Source organism: Pleurodeles waltl, chromosome 8 (assembly GCF_031143425.1).
Source record: "Pleurodeles waltl isolate 20211129_DDA chromosome 8, aPleWal1.hap1.20221129, whole genome shotgun sequence".
Classification (NCBI taxonomy): domain Eukaryota; kingdom Metazoa; phylum Chordata; class Amphibia; order Caudata; family Salamandridae; genus Pleurodeles; species Pleurodeles waltl.
The window spans coordinates 1,222,470,504-1,222,487,526 of record NC_090447.1 but is presented as its reverse complement, the minus strand read 5'-3'; the positions used below and the strand labels follow the sequence as shown (position 1 = coordinate 1,222,487,526).

The 17,023-nt window shown below is 43.7% G+C and overlaps 1 long non-coding RNA gene across 1 annotated transcript in view; it reads right to left on the bottom strand.

Annotated features, from left to right (window-relative positions):
- LOC138250535 (uncharacterized) overlaps positions 1-17,023 on the bottom strand; it is a 398,045-nt gene that overhangs the window by 218,663 nt on the left and 162,359 nt on the right. Inside the window, exon 5 of the long non-coding RNA XR_011194977.1 lies at positions 6,836-6,874. This is a non-coding gene — a long non-coding RNA (uncharacterized lncRNA). The remainder of the gene's footprint in view (positions 1-6,835; positions 6,875-17,023) is intronic.

The window sequence follows — 17,023 nt, the reverse complement described above, 5'->3', positions numbered from 1 at the left end:
CCTGCCTTTGCTATGCACAGCTAAATACTCCACATATTATATCATTGATTACATCTTCTGTCCCATCTTTCATATTATCACTGCAACATCTGCAATAAAGTTATTGATGAGACAACTGTGCATGGCGAGGGCACAGGTTATAGCTACCTTAGGTTGCAAATTACAGTAACTTGAAAGAACTATAACTATAACGGCTGAATTAACCCACACACTACATCGCACATAACATCTTCTATGACATCATCAATAACATCACTGAAACATTTGCTGTAAAATTATTGATAAGAAAATTGTGCATGGTGGGAGCGTGAGTTATAGTTTCTTCAGATAAGTATAACTGCTGAATTTCAATTGTGTTGTGTGTGTAAAATGTGAACCTAAATATAACATATATTTATCAAAGGAAATTCCTGAATAGTTGATTACTCCTACTCCTCGTAACACAAAAGGCCCTAAAAAACAATCATGTGAAGGGAAGAAAAGATGCCTTCAAAAGAGGCTTTTTGCAGGGCAGGTTGATTGTAGTATTTAGGCCCAAGGTCGTGCTGCACTCCAGATATCTTTGAAGACAAGAGAATGGTGGAAATACAGTGCTATGTTTCTTTTATGAATCCCATCAGATTTACTAACAAAGAAACCCCTGCAAATTTCAAACTTTTGATATAAAATATAAGTTTATCACCTTCATGTGATGGAAAACTTGAGGTTCACTAAGAATTGCAAAAGTCTTTACATCCGGGTTTCCAAATTCTAATTTATCAAAAATACCAGGTAAGTTTGAGGGGGAGTTTTCAAGAGGCATTTTTGTGGATACTGATTTGCAATGGGAAGTCACAGATCTAGCAACATGAATAAATAATAACACTACCTTTCAGCAATAACACAACTCTCCTAAAAGAGTTGGAGGGGGATCCAGGGTGTTGTACCTTGCACAGATTTCACTACGTTCTACTGTTTAAAATTAACCCTTGGACAAAAAAGTGTGATTGACTTTCATGTATGTTATGAAAAATACCAGTATTTGTGGGGAATGGCCACTTGCGGCAAAATAGTCCCTCATGCTTTGCAATGCAAGCATTTAATGGAAGGATGAAGGATACATCTCAAAAACTAACAGGATTAGATGAGAGTGAGATACTCCAACGGCCTGAAACAAGACATAACCGGCCCGTCTCAAACCAAAGGCTGATGCTTCAAAAAATATGGTTACAGGGGTGGGCCTATAGCCTATTGTAAGTATATTAGAAACAAAAGTTCAGTTTGACAGCTGCACTGTCAAACCCCAGACCTAAATATGCCTTTATGTATTGGGAATCGCTTGCATTACCTAGTCTAGTCTGTATTTCCAATCCTTCTGTTTTTATCAGCAAATGATTAATGCTTAACCCCTTAGCTGCTGCGCCGTTCCCCCCCCGTGCTGAGCCCTTTTTTGGCTATTTGGAGTAGTTTTGCTTAGGCCTTCATAACTTTTTGTGCACATAAGCTATCCACGCCAAATTTGCGTCCTTTTTTTCCAACATCCTAGGAATTCTAATGGTACCCAGAGTTTGTGGTTTCCCCTGGAGGAGACCAAGAAATTAGCCAAAATACAGGGAAAATTTCTTTTTTTCCAAAAAAATGGGAAGAAAGGGCTGCCGAAGAAGGCTTGTGGTTTTTTCCCTGAAAATGCCATCAACAAAGGGTTTCTGGTGCTGAAATCACCATCTTCCCACCTTTCAGGAACGGGCAGACATTTTTCAACACAAATTTGGCATTTTACTGGGACATACCCCATTTTTACTATTTTTGGTGATTTCAGCCTCCTTCCAGTTAGTGACAGGAATGGGTGTGAAACCAATGCTGGATCCCGGAAAGCTAAACATTTCTGAAAACTAGACAAAAATCTGAATTCAGCAAGGGGTCATTTGTGTAAATCCTACAAGGTTTTCCTACAGAAAATAACAGCTGAAATAAAAAAATATTGAAATTGAGCTGAAAACAACAGCCATTTTTCTTTATGTTTTACTCTGTAATTTTGCCCTGCGATGTCAGATTTTTGAAAGCAATATACCGTTATGTCTGCTGGACTCTTCTGGTTGCGGGGATATAAAGGGCTTGTAGGTTCATCAAGAACCCTAGGTACCCAGAGCCAATAAATGAGCTACACCCTGCAGTTGGTTTTCATTCTATACTGGGTATACAGCAATTCATTTGCTGAAATATGAAGAGTGAAAAATAGGTATCAAGAAAACCTTTGCATTACCAAAATGGGCTCAAGATAAGGTTTTGAGGAGCAGTGGTTTTTTGCACATCTCTGAATTCCGGGGTGCCCATACTAGCATGTGAATTGCAGGGCATTTCTCAAATAGACCTTTTTTTCACACACTCTCTTATACAGAGAAAGATAAGGGGCAATAACAATTGTTTTGCTATTCTATGTTCCCCCAAGTCTCCCGATAAAAATGATACCTCACTTGTGTGGGTAGGCCTAGTGCCCGCGACAGGAAATGCCCCAAAACACAACGTGGACACATCCCATTTTTTGACAGAAAACACAGCTGTTTTTTCTAAAGTGCCTGCCTGTACATTTTGGCCTCTAGCTCAGCCGGCACCTAGGGAAACCTACCAAACCTGTGCATTTTCGAAAACTAGAGACCTAGGGGAATCCAAGATGGGGTGACTTGTGGGGCTCTGACCAGGTTCTGTTACCCAGAATCCTTTGCAAACCTCAAAAAGTGGCTAAAAAAACAAGTTTTCCTCACATTTCGGTGACAGAAAGTTCTTGAATCTGAGAGGAGCCACAAATTTCCTTCCACCCAGCGTTCCCCCAAGTCTCCTGATAAAAATGATACCTCACTTGTGTGGGTAGGCCTAGCGCCCGCGACAGTAAATGCCCCAAAACACAACGTGGACACATTCCATTTTTTGACAGAAAACACAGCTGTTTTTTCCAAAGTGCCTGCCTGTACATTTTGGCCTCTAGCTCAGCCGGCACCTGGGGAAACCTACCAAATCTGTGCATTTTCAAAAACTAGAGACCTAGGGGAATCCAAGATGGGGTGACTTGTGGGGCTCTGACCAGGTTCTGTTACCCAGAATCCTTTGCAAACCTCAAAAAGTGGCTAAAAAAACAAGTTTTCCTCACATTTCGGTGACAGAAAGTTCTGGAATCTGAGAGGAGCCACAAATTACCTTCCACCCAGCGTTCCCCCAAGTCTCCCGATAAAAATGATACCTCACTTGTGTGGGTAGGCCTAGCGCCCGCGACAGGAATGGATCACACAAGGGTCAATGGTAGTCCTTGCTTGAGGTCTACTGTTAACCCTGGAGTGATTCATTCCTGAAGCAGGCACTAGGCGCAGGCACACAAGTGGGGTTGTGTTTTTATCAGGACAAGTGGGGAAACACTGGGTGGTAGGAATTTTGAGGATCCCTGCAGATCCCTGGACTTCTGCTCATTGGAATGCAAGGAAAATGTGTTTTTTAAGCACATTTTGTGATTTCAAGGGGATTCTGGGTGAAGGAAAACTGGTGAGAGCCACGCAAGTCCTGCATCCTTAGACCCTGGTACTAGTTTGTTAAAATTAACCCACCACTCACACTGGTTGGTTTTAGCACCTCTAGAAATTATGGTTTCAAAGCATGATTATTTATCAAAGTATCTGAATATTGAAACCAAGCCTTCTGAAGGTGGGCCATAAAGCCACGTCCAGGCACCAACCTCTTTATGGTCCATTCACACGGCATTCACGCACAACAAACAACCCTTTCATATCGCCAGCCACGGGCCCAATCCAACCAATCACTGCACTCACATTAACTTACCGCTGCCAGACAAGGGCCCATCACATTCACACGCCACAGAACGGAATAAGTTTGACTACATTTTACCACCTGTCAAGTAACTGCCTCCTTCTTCCTTAACATTACCAAATGCATGCGTAACATACCTTTACTAATGACTCCTGTGACAGCCACCTGAGGCTCAGGAAGACTTGTTTTTCATGCGCCTTTAACGCACTCTCTGTGCTAAAGCCAACTCCTTCCAGTTTGTGGATGCAAGTTGGGGGTGTCTGAGTATGCCGTACAAAGTGATTCCTCGAACTGAGTCAGCATATCTACCTTTGAAACTAAGGGAGACATGCTGGGGATTTCTCATGATGTTCCCTAAAGAGAAGGTCATAGGCTATGAAAAGGGGTAGTGTTTGGTACATAGGGGAGTCCATGAGAACGTAGCATATGTCCCAGCCAACATTATGTGTAGTGATTTGACTATAATGCACTTATACAGCAAACTGAACATCTACTAAGTTCTGATGGAGGATGAACATGAAAAGCAGGTCAAACACTGACCTATACAAGTCATTCTCCTTCAGTGCTGGGATGGCACCAATGGGTTTGAATCCATAGGTGTAGATGATGTACATCTGTACTACCTTTACTATCTGCCTTCTACCTGTGCAATAACCCTGTGAAGGCACTCCTACCATAAGCTTTCCTTACCCATCCATGTCTCTGTTCTCATCAGAGTCCTGGCTAATCCTGTATAATAGCCAAGTGAACCTATACTAGTTTGTGGAAGCAAGTTGGGGGTTTCCTAGTATGCCCTACAAAGTGATTCCTCGAACTAAGAGAGCATATCTACAGTTGAAAGTAAGGTAGACATGCAGGCGAAGAAAGGGTACTCCGTGGCAATGTGGCATATGTTCTGTCCACTAGTATATGCAGTAGGGGGAATATAATGCATGTTAATTGAACAGAACACCGACAACGCCAAAAGCAAGTCCATGATGAAGTAAAATTCTGTGGCTTCTTGCCTAACGAAGCAGTGGCCCATGGACGTTCGGTATCCATGCACTGCCACGGAAAGGATTACCCAACGGCAGCTCAACCTCAGTCGATTTCCCAGAACTTTGCTTTAGTATGATACAACGTAAAGCAAGTAGGGATACAGAGGCCTGGTTGTGATGGACACTGGGGACAGTAATACCGACTCTCCTGCCGCTTTCCATGCTTCGAGCACACTTTACAGTGACGACATGGACGATCCTTTTTGGGTGTTTTAGGAATGCGATCAGCAAAGTGTCGCTCCTGCAGCCTTGCCACATCCTCCAGAACATATGAGGTGGAGGCTGCTGCTTCTTCTGTAACAGCAGTGAGGCTTTCTATTACAGACAACTGGAAGTCAAGGAAAGTCATGAGTCTTCCTGTGGTTGTCTGACGGTAAACAACATACGCATTATATGTTGCCATCTGAATCAGGTGGGTAAACAGTTTCTTGTACCAAGTGCGAGTTTTACGACACGCATTGTATGGTTGAAGAACCTGGTCGTTCTTGTCCACTCCGCCCATGTACTTATTGTAATCAAGTATAAAGATGGGCTTGTGGACTTCGGCCATCTGACCCCAAACTGTGATGGGAGAAGTGCTCTCATCATGAATTGTAGTGAGCACATATACATCACGCCTATCTAGGAACTTGACTGCGAGCAGTTCGTTAGAACGCAATGCAGTACTCTGGGATTTCTGGAGCTTCTTGCAAACAAGCTCCCACGGGAATCCTTTGCAGTTACAACGAACTGTAACGCAGGCCACAGTGCCAGCTTTGTAGAGCTCACTGAACAGCTCTACTCCTGTATAGAAATTGTCCACATAAAGGTTATAACCTTTGTGAAGAAGTGGCTGGACAAGTTCCCATACAATCTTACCTGTGACCCCTAACGCAGGAGGGCAACCTACAGGGTTTAGGGTAGAATCCTTCCCTGTATACACTCTCAAGCTGTACACATAGCCAGTAGAGCTCTCACACAGCATGTATAGCTTTATGCCATAGCGAGCTCTTTTGCTCGCAATGTACTGTCTGAAAAGCAGCCGTCCTTTGTACAGGATCAAGGACGCATCGACTGCTATATTCTTTCCAGGAGTATAGATCTCTGGAAACCTGACAGAGAAATGTTCCACGACAGGCCGAATTTTGAACAACCTGTCATGATCTGGATGGTCCCGGGGCAATGCAGCAGAATTGTAATTGAAATGCAGCGTGCGCTGCAGTAGCAAAAAACGATCTCTTCTCATGTATGGTGCGAAGATGGGAGCTACCCAAACCGTGCAAGTCATCCAGTAGGACTGCAAGGTGGATTTCTGCACTAACCCCATTTTGAACGTAAGGCCCAAAAATATCTTCAACTCCGCCAGCGAAGTGGGAGTCCACTGGCGTGCCCTAGAACGGGGCCCTAGAGTGCCTCCGCGCTCCCTCAGAAATTGGTCTGCATGCAAATTTGTTTGCTGCACAACTTTCTGAAGGTAGTCAACATCCAAAAATAGATAGATGTAGTCGACTGGCAAAAAGTTAGCTGTATCGACTTTACATCCAGCATCACCAGTAAAAGGTGGAATTTGGGGCGGAACCAAACAGGGGGGCTGCCAAGAGAGCACTCTCTCTGTGCTTGCGGGAGCAAGCACGTGCTCTCTGGGTTCGGCTAACCCAATGTGGTCCCGCTGCCCAGAATGTGCTTGCGAAGGGACAGCACGGATGTCGTCATTGTCTCCTTCAAACTCACTGGAAGAGGTGTTGTCGGATGGGACTCCGCTGACTGAAAAATCACTCCCAGAATCTGCCCCATTGTCCTCTCCCTCAGATGCTGTCTCAGTGTCTGCTGTCTCAGTCTCTGAGCCTACATCAGAACTGTCCTCCAGAACCCGAGTTAGGGCTTGATCAGCAGTCATCCAACGAGACGCCATCTCTGCAACTGGCTAAATTGTCCCTCTAAATTACTAGTCTACGTAGAAGGCAGATAGTCACAAAATTGCTTGTGGGTATGTTTGTTGTGTACAATAGGAAATGTCGTCACCTTACCTTCGCTTCTTCTCCAATTCTGCAGATTCTCTGAAAACACTGAAAAAAACAAAAAAATAATGTATTACTTCACCTTACCACACACCCTGTGCAACAGTAATTTTTGGTGCTCTGCCTCCCATTACCTCCTCTTCTAATTCCCTCAGTACTACCCAGCAAAAGTGCCACTCATATCTCCATAGTCCCCCTGGCATTACATTTATTTTAAAGCGCAGGTAACGCTTGCCTTTACTAATCCACTCAGCTAAATACATATAAATGTATCTCCTTTGCAGCAGGACAATAAACCATCTGCGCTACTTTATGGCAACTGCCACTATAGAAAAGACATGCATGCATGCATATATATATATATATATTGTGTGAACAAGAATCTCACCGCACTCCACGAGGTTCAAATTGGCATTTATTATTGCAAGCAACAGCCACATACGCGTTTCGGCTCTCAAGGAGTCTTGATCACAGTAAATGAGTCCCTCTTTTCTTTCATTGTTTATACCTGCAATAAAACATGTCAATTTGAAGCTCGTGTAGTGCGGTGAGATTCTTGTTCACAAAATATTTTCGAGGTTGCTCTCCTCCATCACTGAGCACCGGCAGTGGAGTGCACTGCGCAACAATCTTTGAACCAATTTGTGTTGCATATATATATATATATGTTTAGAAACAAAGTGGTTGAAGGGTTGCTGGGCGGCACACTCCACTGCCGGTGCCCAGTGACAGAGAAGACCAATCTAGAAATTATGTAATGCCGAAAAATTTCACCGCACTCCACGCAGTACAAATAAACGTGTATTTTATTGCAGTCAATAACCACCAACGTGTTTCAACTCACCAAGGAGTCTTGATCACGGTCCTCGTGGACTGCGGTGAAATTGTTCACCATTATAAAACAACACACAAAAGAAAAACAAGCATTTACAATTCAATGGGTCTCGCATCTGCTTGAGTTAGAGCTATTAGCGTTATAAACTCCTAACCCAACTTTTCTTGCCGCATAAATTGATAATTGAAAGTTAAACTCTTTCACATAAGAGAGCCGATTCACAGCGCCACGGCCACCATGAGCATCAGGTGAAGAGATACACAAAAGGAAAAGAAGTTCGCTCGCAGTTAAACGTAACAGCAAAAGTGCAATTAGCCATGTACCAGGGGCGATGGCCAAGGCGGTAACAAAACCTCCCCAAGGAGGGACAAAGGTAAACCATTTTCCAATGTAATCAAAGGATTTTTTAAGGGCAAGCCCACGAACGAGTGGTAGTGATGGGCGTGAGGTGGGCGTTGTTAGAAGCCCAGATACACACCAACAAGTCAGAAAAGCAGCGCATGGGCGCTGCAATGCTCGACCTGAAAATAAAATATATATCTATCTATCTATCTATCTATCTATCTATATATATATATATATATATATATATACATATATATGAGAGAGAGAGAGAAAACAAGACACTCATGTCACAAACTTTTTTTTTTTCATACATGTGTGCTTGCCCTTGGCAAAGCACACATGTATAAAAAAAATGGCCCCATTGATGGTCACCCTAAGGGCTGACCACCAACAATTTGTTTTTTTTCTTCCTGTTTTTACCCTGGGGGGGCGATCGGCCCCCCCAGGCAAAACTACACGTTTTCTTTTGCCCCTGGGGTCGGCCCATGTTCTAAGGGCCGACCCCGCCATTTTTTTTTTTCTTCATTTTTTTAAATTGTGGGGGGCGCGATCGCCCCCCAAAACAGTGGAAATAAATAAATAATGCCCGGGGGGGGGGCGGCCCTTTTATAAGGGGGCCGATCCCCCCAAAGAAGATCCCTGGTGCCTAGGGGCGTTTCCTGGCCATGGATCGCAGCCGCACTGCGATCCATGGCCAGGAAACGGTGCCAGGGAGGCATCGAAGGAAAGGGGAGAGCCTCCCCTTTCCATCGATGCCTCCCTGGCATCTGGGGAGGCCGTTTTGGCCTTTTTTTCCCCACCGGAGAAAAAGAGAACGCTTACCTGCTTCTCTTCTTCTCCGGTGGGGAAAAACTGACGTCAGCGCGCTGCCGGGCGGGATGGAGACGTAGAAGTTCTTCCGCATCTCCAACGGGGGTAAAAAAAAAAAAAATCCACCGGAGGATTTTTAACCCCCTCCCTGGTGTCGGCCACTGGTCGTGACCCGCACCAGGGAGGGAGTGTGGGCGTCTCCCAGTGGCCGACGCCCGCAGTGAAAAGGTTAAGTTATGGAATTGCCCATTTGTGTGCGGGCATTACACATAAATTAAGGTGTGATTTGACATTTTGCAATAGTTGCGCTAGTTAAAGTTTGCGGTAATACATTCAGTAAAATGGTACCCCAAATCAAAAAACTATGAGCTAGGTTTAAGGGAAAATGACGGTGCATGCCCACAGCAAAGCCCATTGCACACCCCTTCTATGCAAAGTGCTGTGTGCAAATGGGCTGTATTTACAAGGTGGTGTTAAACCACAAAAAGTGGCTTAACGCCACCTTATAAATATGGTGCAGTACATAACGCCACTGGAGCGTCACTTTGGCGCTTGGGGCGTTAAATATGCCCCTTTGTTTATAAATTTGGGCCATTCTTTTGGGGTTAACACACCATCTGAATCGAAACTAAATATTCTCATGAGTCATCAGTGGGTCTGGCTGAAACACTGGGTTTTATGTGCCTCATACTCAAAGGTTTTAACACTAGTTTTCATATCCACATTGAAATAAAGTACATTCAACTAGTATTAAGTTTAAATTCTAATCATTTCACAACAGCGAGAATGGAGTGAAATACAAATATAAAAATTGCTGTACATTAAACTGTGTAGATTTTCTATTACCTCGTGACTCATAACTGCTAGACACAGCCCCATTCTTTGTGTTATATTTCCTAATAAACTGAGAGCAGGTCCAACAGTTAATCCTTTACAATTACTGCAAAACTACGCAGCTCAACTATAAAGAGTAGTCTGAGTTCCCACTGACTGGCCTTTAATTAACGGCATCCTTTTATTCTCTAGCTTACAATTAACCCTGCAGTTGGTTTAAGCGTGACTCACTGTCTGAGGTCTGCAGTTTGGTTCTCCTTTTCCACTCCTACTTCACAGCTGTGACATAACTGGTGTTCTAGTTCACAGCTTTTGCAGCTGTTCATTTTTCCTCGAAACTCCCACAAGGAAGTAACAGACATCCAAATGTTCAACTCCCCAATCACTCATTTGTTATGATAAGGATAATATCTTGTTGCAATAAAAAAGATTCAGACGCAGAGCCATGTGGAAGACCGTGGCTTTACTGAGGTGAGAATAACTCTCACACAGATGTGCAGGTTGTAATAACAGCAAACAGCAGCAGGCTAAGTAGATCTTTAGCCTTACATACTTGTCCTGGCAGCCAGGAAGCACAGACCTCATTGTTGATTTACTGCATATCAAAAATGGTATTTACTGAAACTACTGCCCCTGCCAAGGGAAGTGGCCATTGAAATTTCATAATGTTTCTTCTCTAAAATGTAATTAATCTCAGTTAAGGCAATCAATTACATGTTTTAATGGAAACAACGTAGGCATTTGCATGTGTCCTGGAAATAAATGGCCCTGGGTTGTGTTCATGTACATTGCAAGGTGGAACGAAAAGACGGAAAATAGTAAATTAAGAGAAAATGACCAGATGATCAAATAGTTCTTCATTTGCAACGTCACACGTGCTATTGGCTTTGCACACACAGAATGAAACTTTGCAATGTCAGTGAAATACAATTTATTTTGTATAATACATCAATGAAAAATGTACAAGTAGAAACATTAATTTGCATGTACTGTACAGTTATATTTTGAGGGGAGTAAGTAGTCACATGTCAAACAATACAAATCAACGGGTACTGTCTTTGTGTAGATATTAGACTGCGAAATTGAAAGAGAAGCGAAAAGAACCTGTTAAAGATGTTGGTGTTGCCTTGTTTCTAAACTTTATTGCTTCCAATCAATTATACCTCTTGCTAAGGCCTATAATCTGAATATTATTTATTTCGTACATGCGGCATACAATATGGTTGCCTTTAGATGCAAAACTCGAATAAACGTTCTTGTGCATTTTTTAAAAAGATTGTGTACATTATAAATCTACTCCCGTTAAAATTGTTGATGGAGATATTCGTTTATCTACTTTCTGGGCCAGGGTTCTGTAAAGGCCAGGGACCAGATGCACTAAAAGACTGGTTTTAAATATGGTCACAAATTATGCACCAACTTTTTTGCCGCCAAAGTTTAATTATTCAATGCGAACTATAAACTAATAATTTACATTGTGAAGTCTACAGTCTCTGGGGTTGCACAATGCCCTGCTTGTGATTGGCTTAAAAAAACACGGATAGTGTCCTGCCGGGAAAAGTAGACCACCAAACCTTTGATTCCATTCCGAAATGAGAAACATGTTTTTAAAGCAGCCCATATTCCTTAAAGGACGTCATACTAATTTAAAACAAAACAGTTATCCATTTGGGAAGCAATCGGGGGAGCAGGCAGTGGACCCTGGGCCATTGCCTACTTCTGCTGAGCCTGGCAACACTGTTCATGAAGGGAATGCCGGTCTGAAATGAAACCTTCCTTTTTATTATGTGTATGCTACCACCCCGTTTGAGGTGTTGATAACTGATCAATGGTGTTCAGTGACAGTTGCCGTTGCAAACCATTGATACATCGCATACCAATCATAATCAGGAGGGAGCTCCTATTTCACCCGCCTTACTAATTCTGATACAATATGGGACAGTAACATGTTTTTCAATCAGAAATGCTTTTCTGGCTCACAAAACGTGTTTAAAAAGCCTTTTTACAGTCACCAGTTCCACCCCCTTATCTGTTGAAATGTTTCTGTAAATTGTGGAAAGAACCTTAGCAGACTGTGGTGGTCCTCTTATGTAAAGAAATGAATACAAACATCATCCTGTGGATGTCTTACATGGTAGATGTTGATGTTATAATTAGATAGCCTTGAGTTGTGTACAATTTTATTAATTGTTTTTATAAAACAAATTAAGTTGGAATCTAGATGTAAACTGACTTCTGATAAAGTAAACTTATGAATTTGTTTGTGTTTTTCTAACTAAGAAGATGTTGGGGAAGAAAATGCTCTGCAGGGTAATGGATGTGCACCCCGCCCAGAGTGCCCAACTGTACTAATGTCTGGTATACTTATGCAGATTTTTGTTGTCATAGGCAAACACATATCATGCAAATTGGCCGTGACATAGACCTGTCTTATGGATAATGGTCTTGTTGAACCAGTAGAGACATCCAAAATGGTACCCTCATAGTGGTGGAAGGCTACCACCATCACCATCAGTTAAGAACCATGGTGGTGGCAGCATACTGTATAGTGATCAGTAGGAGTAAACAGTTTTTTAACCTGTGTCACTGCATCACTGGAGTAAGGCCTGTAGACTCACTCATTTTTAAAGTTCCACTGCTTGGGGCTCAACCCACCCCTTGGCTTACTTTGGGTGGATGTGAAGTGCTGAGCAGTGCATGTTTAGTGTCTTTTCACTGGGTGTAAAAGGGCTGAGAATGGGCATGTGCTGGGTGTTGGTCTACCTGCTGTGAAGTATACAGTACATGCAAGATGTAGTGCTGTGCAGAGTGTGCATGTTGAATGCATTTTCTGGATATATGTGCACCTGTGCAAGGTACAATACGTGAAGGATGTAATGCTATGCAGTGATTGCATGGTAAAGGTATCTTCTGGGTGTATGTATGCCCATGATTGCTACAGTACAATGGAGGTACAGAGCTGTGCAGTGTGTCTACAACGGATAGTACATTGCATGGAGGACTCTGGATTTTATTTTGGGAGACCCGGGCCTGCATGGTGAAGACAGGAGGAAGTACAGTAATCCCCTCAGGTAGATTACTGTATTGCTGCATTCCTGCATGCTGAGTGGGACACACACTGGGGAGAGAAGAGTCAGGCTTCCCCTGTTTACTTAAAAGGGTGCCCTTTGACTCAGTGAAAGGGCACAAGAAAGGGGTCTAGGCACATCTCAAGACAGAGATAGGGCTGATAAAAGAATCATAAAGAGTAGAGCTGGTGGCCCTCTGTGAATGTTTTGATGCACATATTACTTTGACATTTAGGAGTGAATTCTAGTCACTCCCATGGCCTGTGTTATGGGACTATTAACTTTGGAGCTGCTCCTGCTGTGAGAGACTGCTTTTCAAGAGGGAGCAGAGAAGTGTACACTTCAAAAGAAGCAGAACCCCAACTTAAATCTTCAGAAACTCAGACCCTAAATCAATTTTTTTTCTCGAAATGGAACACGAAGGGGAGTTTGAGAACCCCAAAAATTGTCATCTGCAAAGCAGCCACACGAGCTGCATAGGAAGGAAGATGCTTAGCAAGACTTCTGCCTGTGACCAGGACTAGGGGGCAAGTCTCCCTGCTGGGTGGTGGGACATCACCAGGATAAACCAAGGCCACCCGCCTTGGATCCTGGAGCACCAGTGCCTGACTACTAGCCAATATCATTGCATCCTGTGAGGAGGAGAGCATTGGAGGCAGTGAAGTCTAGAGGGGAGCCTTTTCAAGAGGACTCCACTGGAGTGAGGAAACAGCTGCTGCACTGATCAGGTCATACCCATGTATGACAGTAAATGACAATAGTGAATTAGGAAGTGTGCCATTCTGCGGAGATCAGGTCAGTGGGACTGCTGTGGGGAAAGGGCCATAGCCTTGTGCGGTAGTGGGTGATGGCCTCGTATGCCAGGAGGGGCTGTGTGCTGATTGGGCTGAAGCTCCTAGACAGTGAGATATGGGGGCCTCGTAAGCCTGAGGGGGTCACATGGAGCATCAAAAACTGCAACCTGATCTGCCAGCCCCAGTTGGAAAATTGAGGACACTGTGGGAGCACCTGCGTATCATCACCTAGGCAAGGGACCCAAAACAGGATCATCACAGCTACCCCCCCAACCGGAAGATGAACTAGACACCTACTGCACAGGATGAACCACAGAGAGCCTCCCATCACTTCAAGAGCCCAGCCGCAAGTGAGGGAATCTGCGCTTGCGGAGTACAGCTGCCTGGACCGCCTGCATCCAACTCACCTGGACTTTACAGCAGCTGTTTGTGAGTGCCCAAAGATGAGGCACACTCAGTAACTTCAGGCGCTTCACCCTGCTGGGGCAAGTAAGACTGATTTTGGGTCAGCTTTGGAGGAATTTGCTCCTAAATTAACACAGTTTTGCTAGAAGACTTTTGACTTTAAGTTAGAGACAAAGTGGACTCCTAAGACTGGGGCTACTAATGAGCACACCCTGTTAACAATAGTGAATGGGGCGTAACCACTATCACTAGAGGGAGGAGGGAGTGGAACAGGGAACCACCAAAGACTAGAATCACACCCTCAGAGGACACTGTGTAAATGTTGGCAAATGTTGGATTTTTCCTTTGTTTTGGTAATGATAGAAATAAAATAATTTTAATTTTTCATAAAAGTGAGTATTTGGATGGACAATGATTTGTTGTTGCTCCTGCATGCATTTAAGTTGTGAGCCCATATTAAGTATCTTGTATCCACCTCCCTTCTCCCATGGGAGACTTGGGCTGCTCGGCCACACTTACTACTTAGAGTCAACTTCAGAAGGGGTACCTTGCCATGTTACTCAGGATCCATAGTAGATCAAGCTTTGGGACATCAGGAATAATATTTCAGTCTCCATGATTGGGCCCAGTTGTCCATACATGCCCTCTAGCCCTCGGAAAGGGGTTCTGACAGTTCTCAGCAGCCAGTGGGGTGTCTAACGTTTAGAAATCTGGTTACAGATAAGGCATTGGCCGTTTCCAATTTGTGCAGGAAGAACAATAAGTTCAGTTTTTTCCTGCACTCAAAGGCGACACGCATATACAGTGCAAAATACAGGGTTGGCAGTTGACATCAGCACCATGTCCATAAATCTGATGAATGGTTGATGTAGGGACAGGACAATGGATGGAGAATAACACTGGGGAAGGGACAGAGAGATCCTTGCTATCTTCATTAGGGACTATTTTGAGACACTGAATGAAAGGGATGACGGAACCATGGTAGGAACCAAGGAAAAGAACACTGTGGATTCAGGTTCTGGAAACCCCTAAGCACAGATCTATCCCATATGCATGCCGAGTGTGTCCCTAATACATTTTCCACAGTTTCACCAAGATACTCACAACTTTTAGTTTATATAATATCTCAGGTGTGTACACCACCTCAGATTGCTAGGGTATCACTGTTACCAATGCCTGGAAAAATCCCTTGGGTAGTTTAAGTCTAGTAGAAACACTAACCTTGCAGGTGGCAGTTCAGAAAGCTAAGGCTGAGGAAGATGAGAAAGCCAGAGAGTTTTAGAGGGAGAAGCAAGCTAAGAGTAGCTCACCAGGAAGAAGAGGAGAAACAGCAAGAAGGGATCTGGGAAGAAGCATTGTGAGTGAGGTAGGAAAAACAGAGAATGGGAAGAAAAACAGAGAGAGTGGGAGGTGAAACAAAAGGAAAAGGAAACGTAGCCAGAAAGGAAACAATAGCCATTGAGAGAGAGAAATCTAGGATAGCAACAATGGTAGTAACTCAACATCCAGTTCAGGCCAGATTGTGGTTAAGGTTCCAGAAGATCTTGGCATGTGCATGTAAAAGGTAAGGATATTTTGAAATGGTATATTCAGCTTTGAGGTCACCTATAAGGTGCAGGCCTTAAATGGGGTGTTTAAGGCAGCTGTCTTAATGAGGCACATGCCATTAAAAGGGACATCCATCATTGTGAGAATTCCTGTGGCACACCAGATGGTAAATAAGCAAATGAAGGAAGCTCTGATCGGTTTGGGCTGAAACCTGTTTAGTACCTTCAGAGATACTAGGACTGTAAGAGAGCAGATTGTGTTCCATTTGCAAGTTAGATTCATGACGTATTGCATGATTGGAATGAATTGGTAAGAGAAATGGAGGCCAAGGACTTTTGGTCCCTTAGCGAGGTGAAGGTGACCATGTGACTCAAGGAGTGATCTACACCACTTTGCAATACCTGTCTGATTTGACAGAGAGGGACTCAGAGAAACCTGCAGTGTTGGTTAACAAATGGTGAGCTAATAGGGTTCACTAGGGGCTAGAGCAGCATGGTTCTTAGCCAAAGAAGGAGAAACATTTTCCACAGACTGGTTTCAAACTGGAGGGTAAGGACCAGGGAGATTCTCATGGGACTCACGAAGGGCCAAGGAAACATGGGAATGATAATGGTATAATCAGAAAGAAGTATCATGAGAGAGGAGGGCAGCAACGTCCTTCCAAGTCTAAAATAGGGTCTTGCCTCAAGTGCCACAAGGTGGATATTTTAAGAGAGATTGTTGACTTAAAGATCTCTGAAGCACCTTAATACTAATATGGGATTTATGCAGGAAGTTAGTATCAATGGAAGGCAAGTATCTGCCCTGAGGGCTACTAGAGCCTTCAGTACTATGGCTGAAAGGAAGTACATTAAACCTGACAAGATACTCCCTGGAACCACAGATCCAGGATCGGTGGCCAGCAGAGAGTGAATGGAGTATCCATTTGCCAGAGTTGACGTTGAACTTCATGGCAAAGTGGCCCTGATTCATGTTGGGTTAAGGGAAAAGCAAAGTGTTGGATGTCTCTTGGACAATTATTTGATTGCCCCTGGGGTTGAGCCTCAACCAGAAGCCTTCATGGCTTGGACAATGTCAGCAATGGCGACCACAGTATAGGCTTCACTTCTGCATGAAAGTGTGACTGGCATCATTCCTGATCATCAGGGACCACCACAAGGTAGTTTGCAGGATAGGGCAGACTTTGGGAAGAAAATGGCTGTGGAATTCTTTTTAGGGTTAGATTTTCTAAGACAGCAATTTCTGACTAGGGAAATAACTTCATCTCTTCTTACATGAGAGAGATGTGGTAGGAAGCTGGTTGACATACCAGTTCTCTGTGGCATGCTACCCACAAACCAATTGCTTGATGGAGCTGTTTAACAAAAGCAAGATTGGAACTCTACCAGAGAACCTCAGGAGGAAGTAGGGTCTTCCCCCTCCATATCTCGTGTTTGCCAACCAAGAGGTTCCACAAAAATGGGTAGTATGTAGGCCTTTTGAGCTTCTGTATGGGCACCCGTTTTGAGGTCCTTTCACCTTAGTAAGAGTAAGAGAACCTCAGAGTCTCCACAGAAGG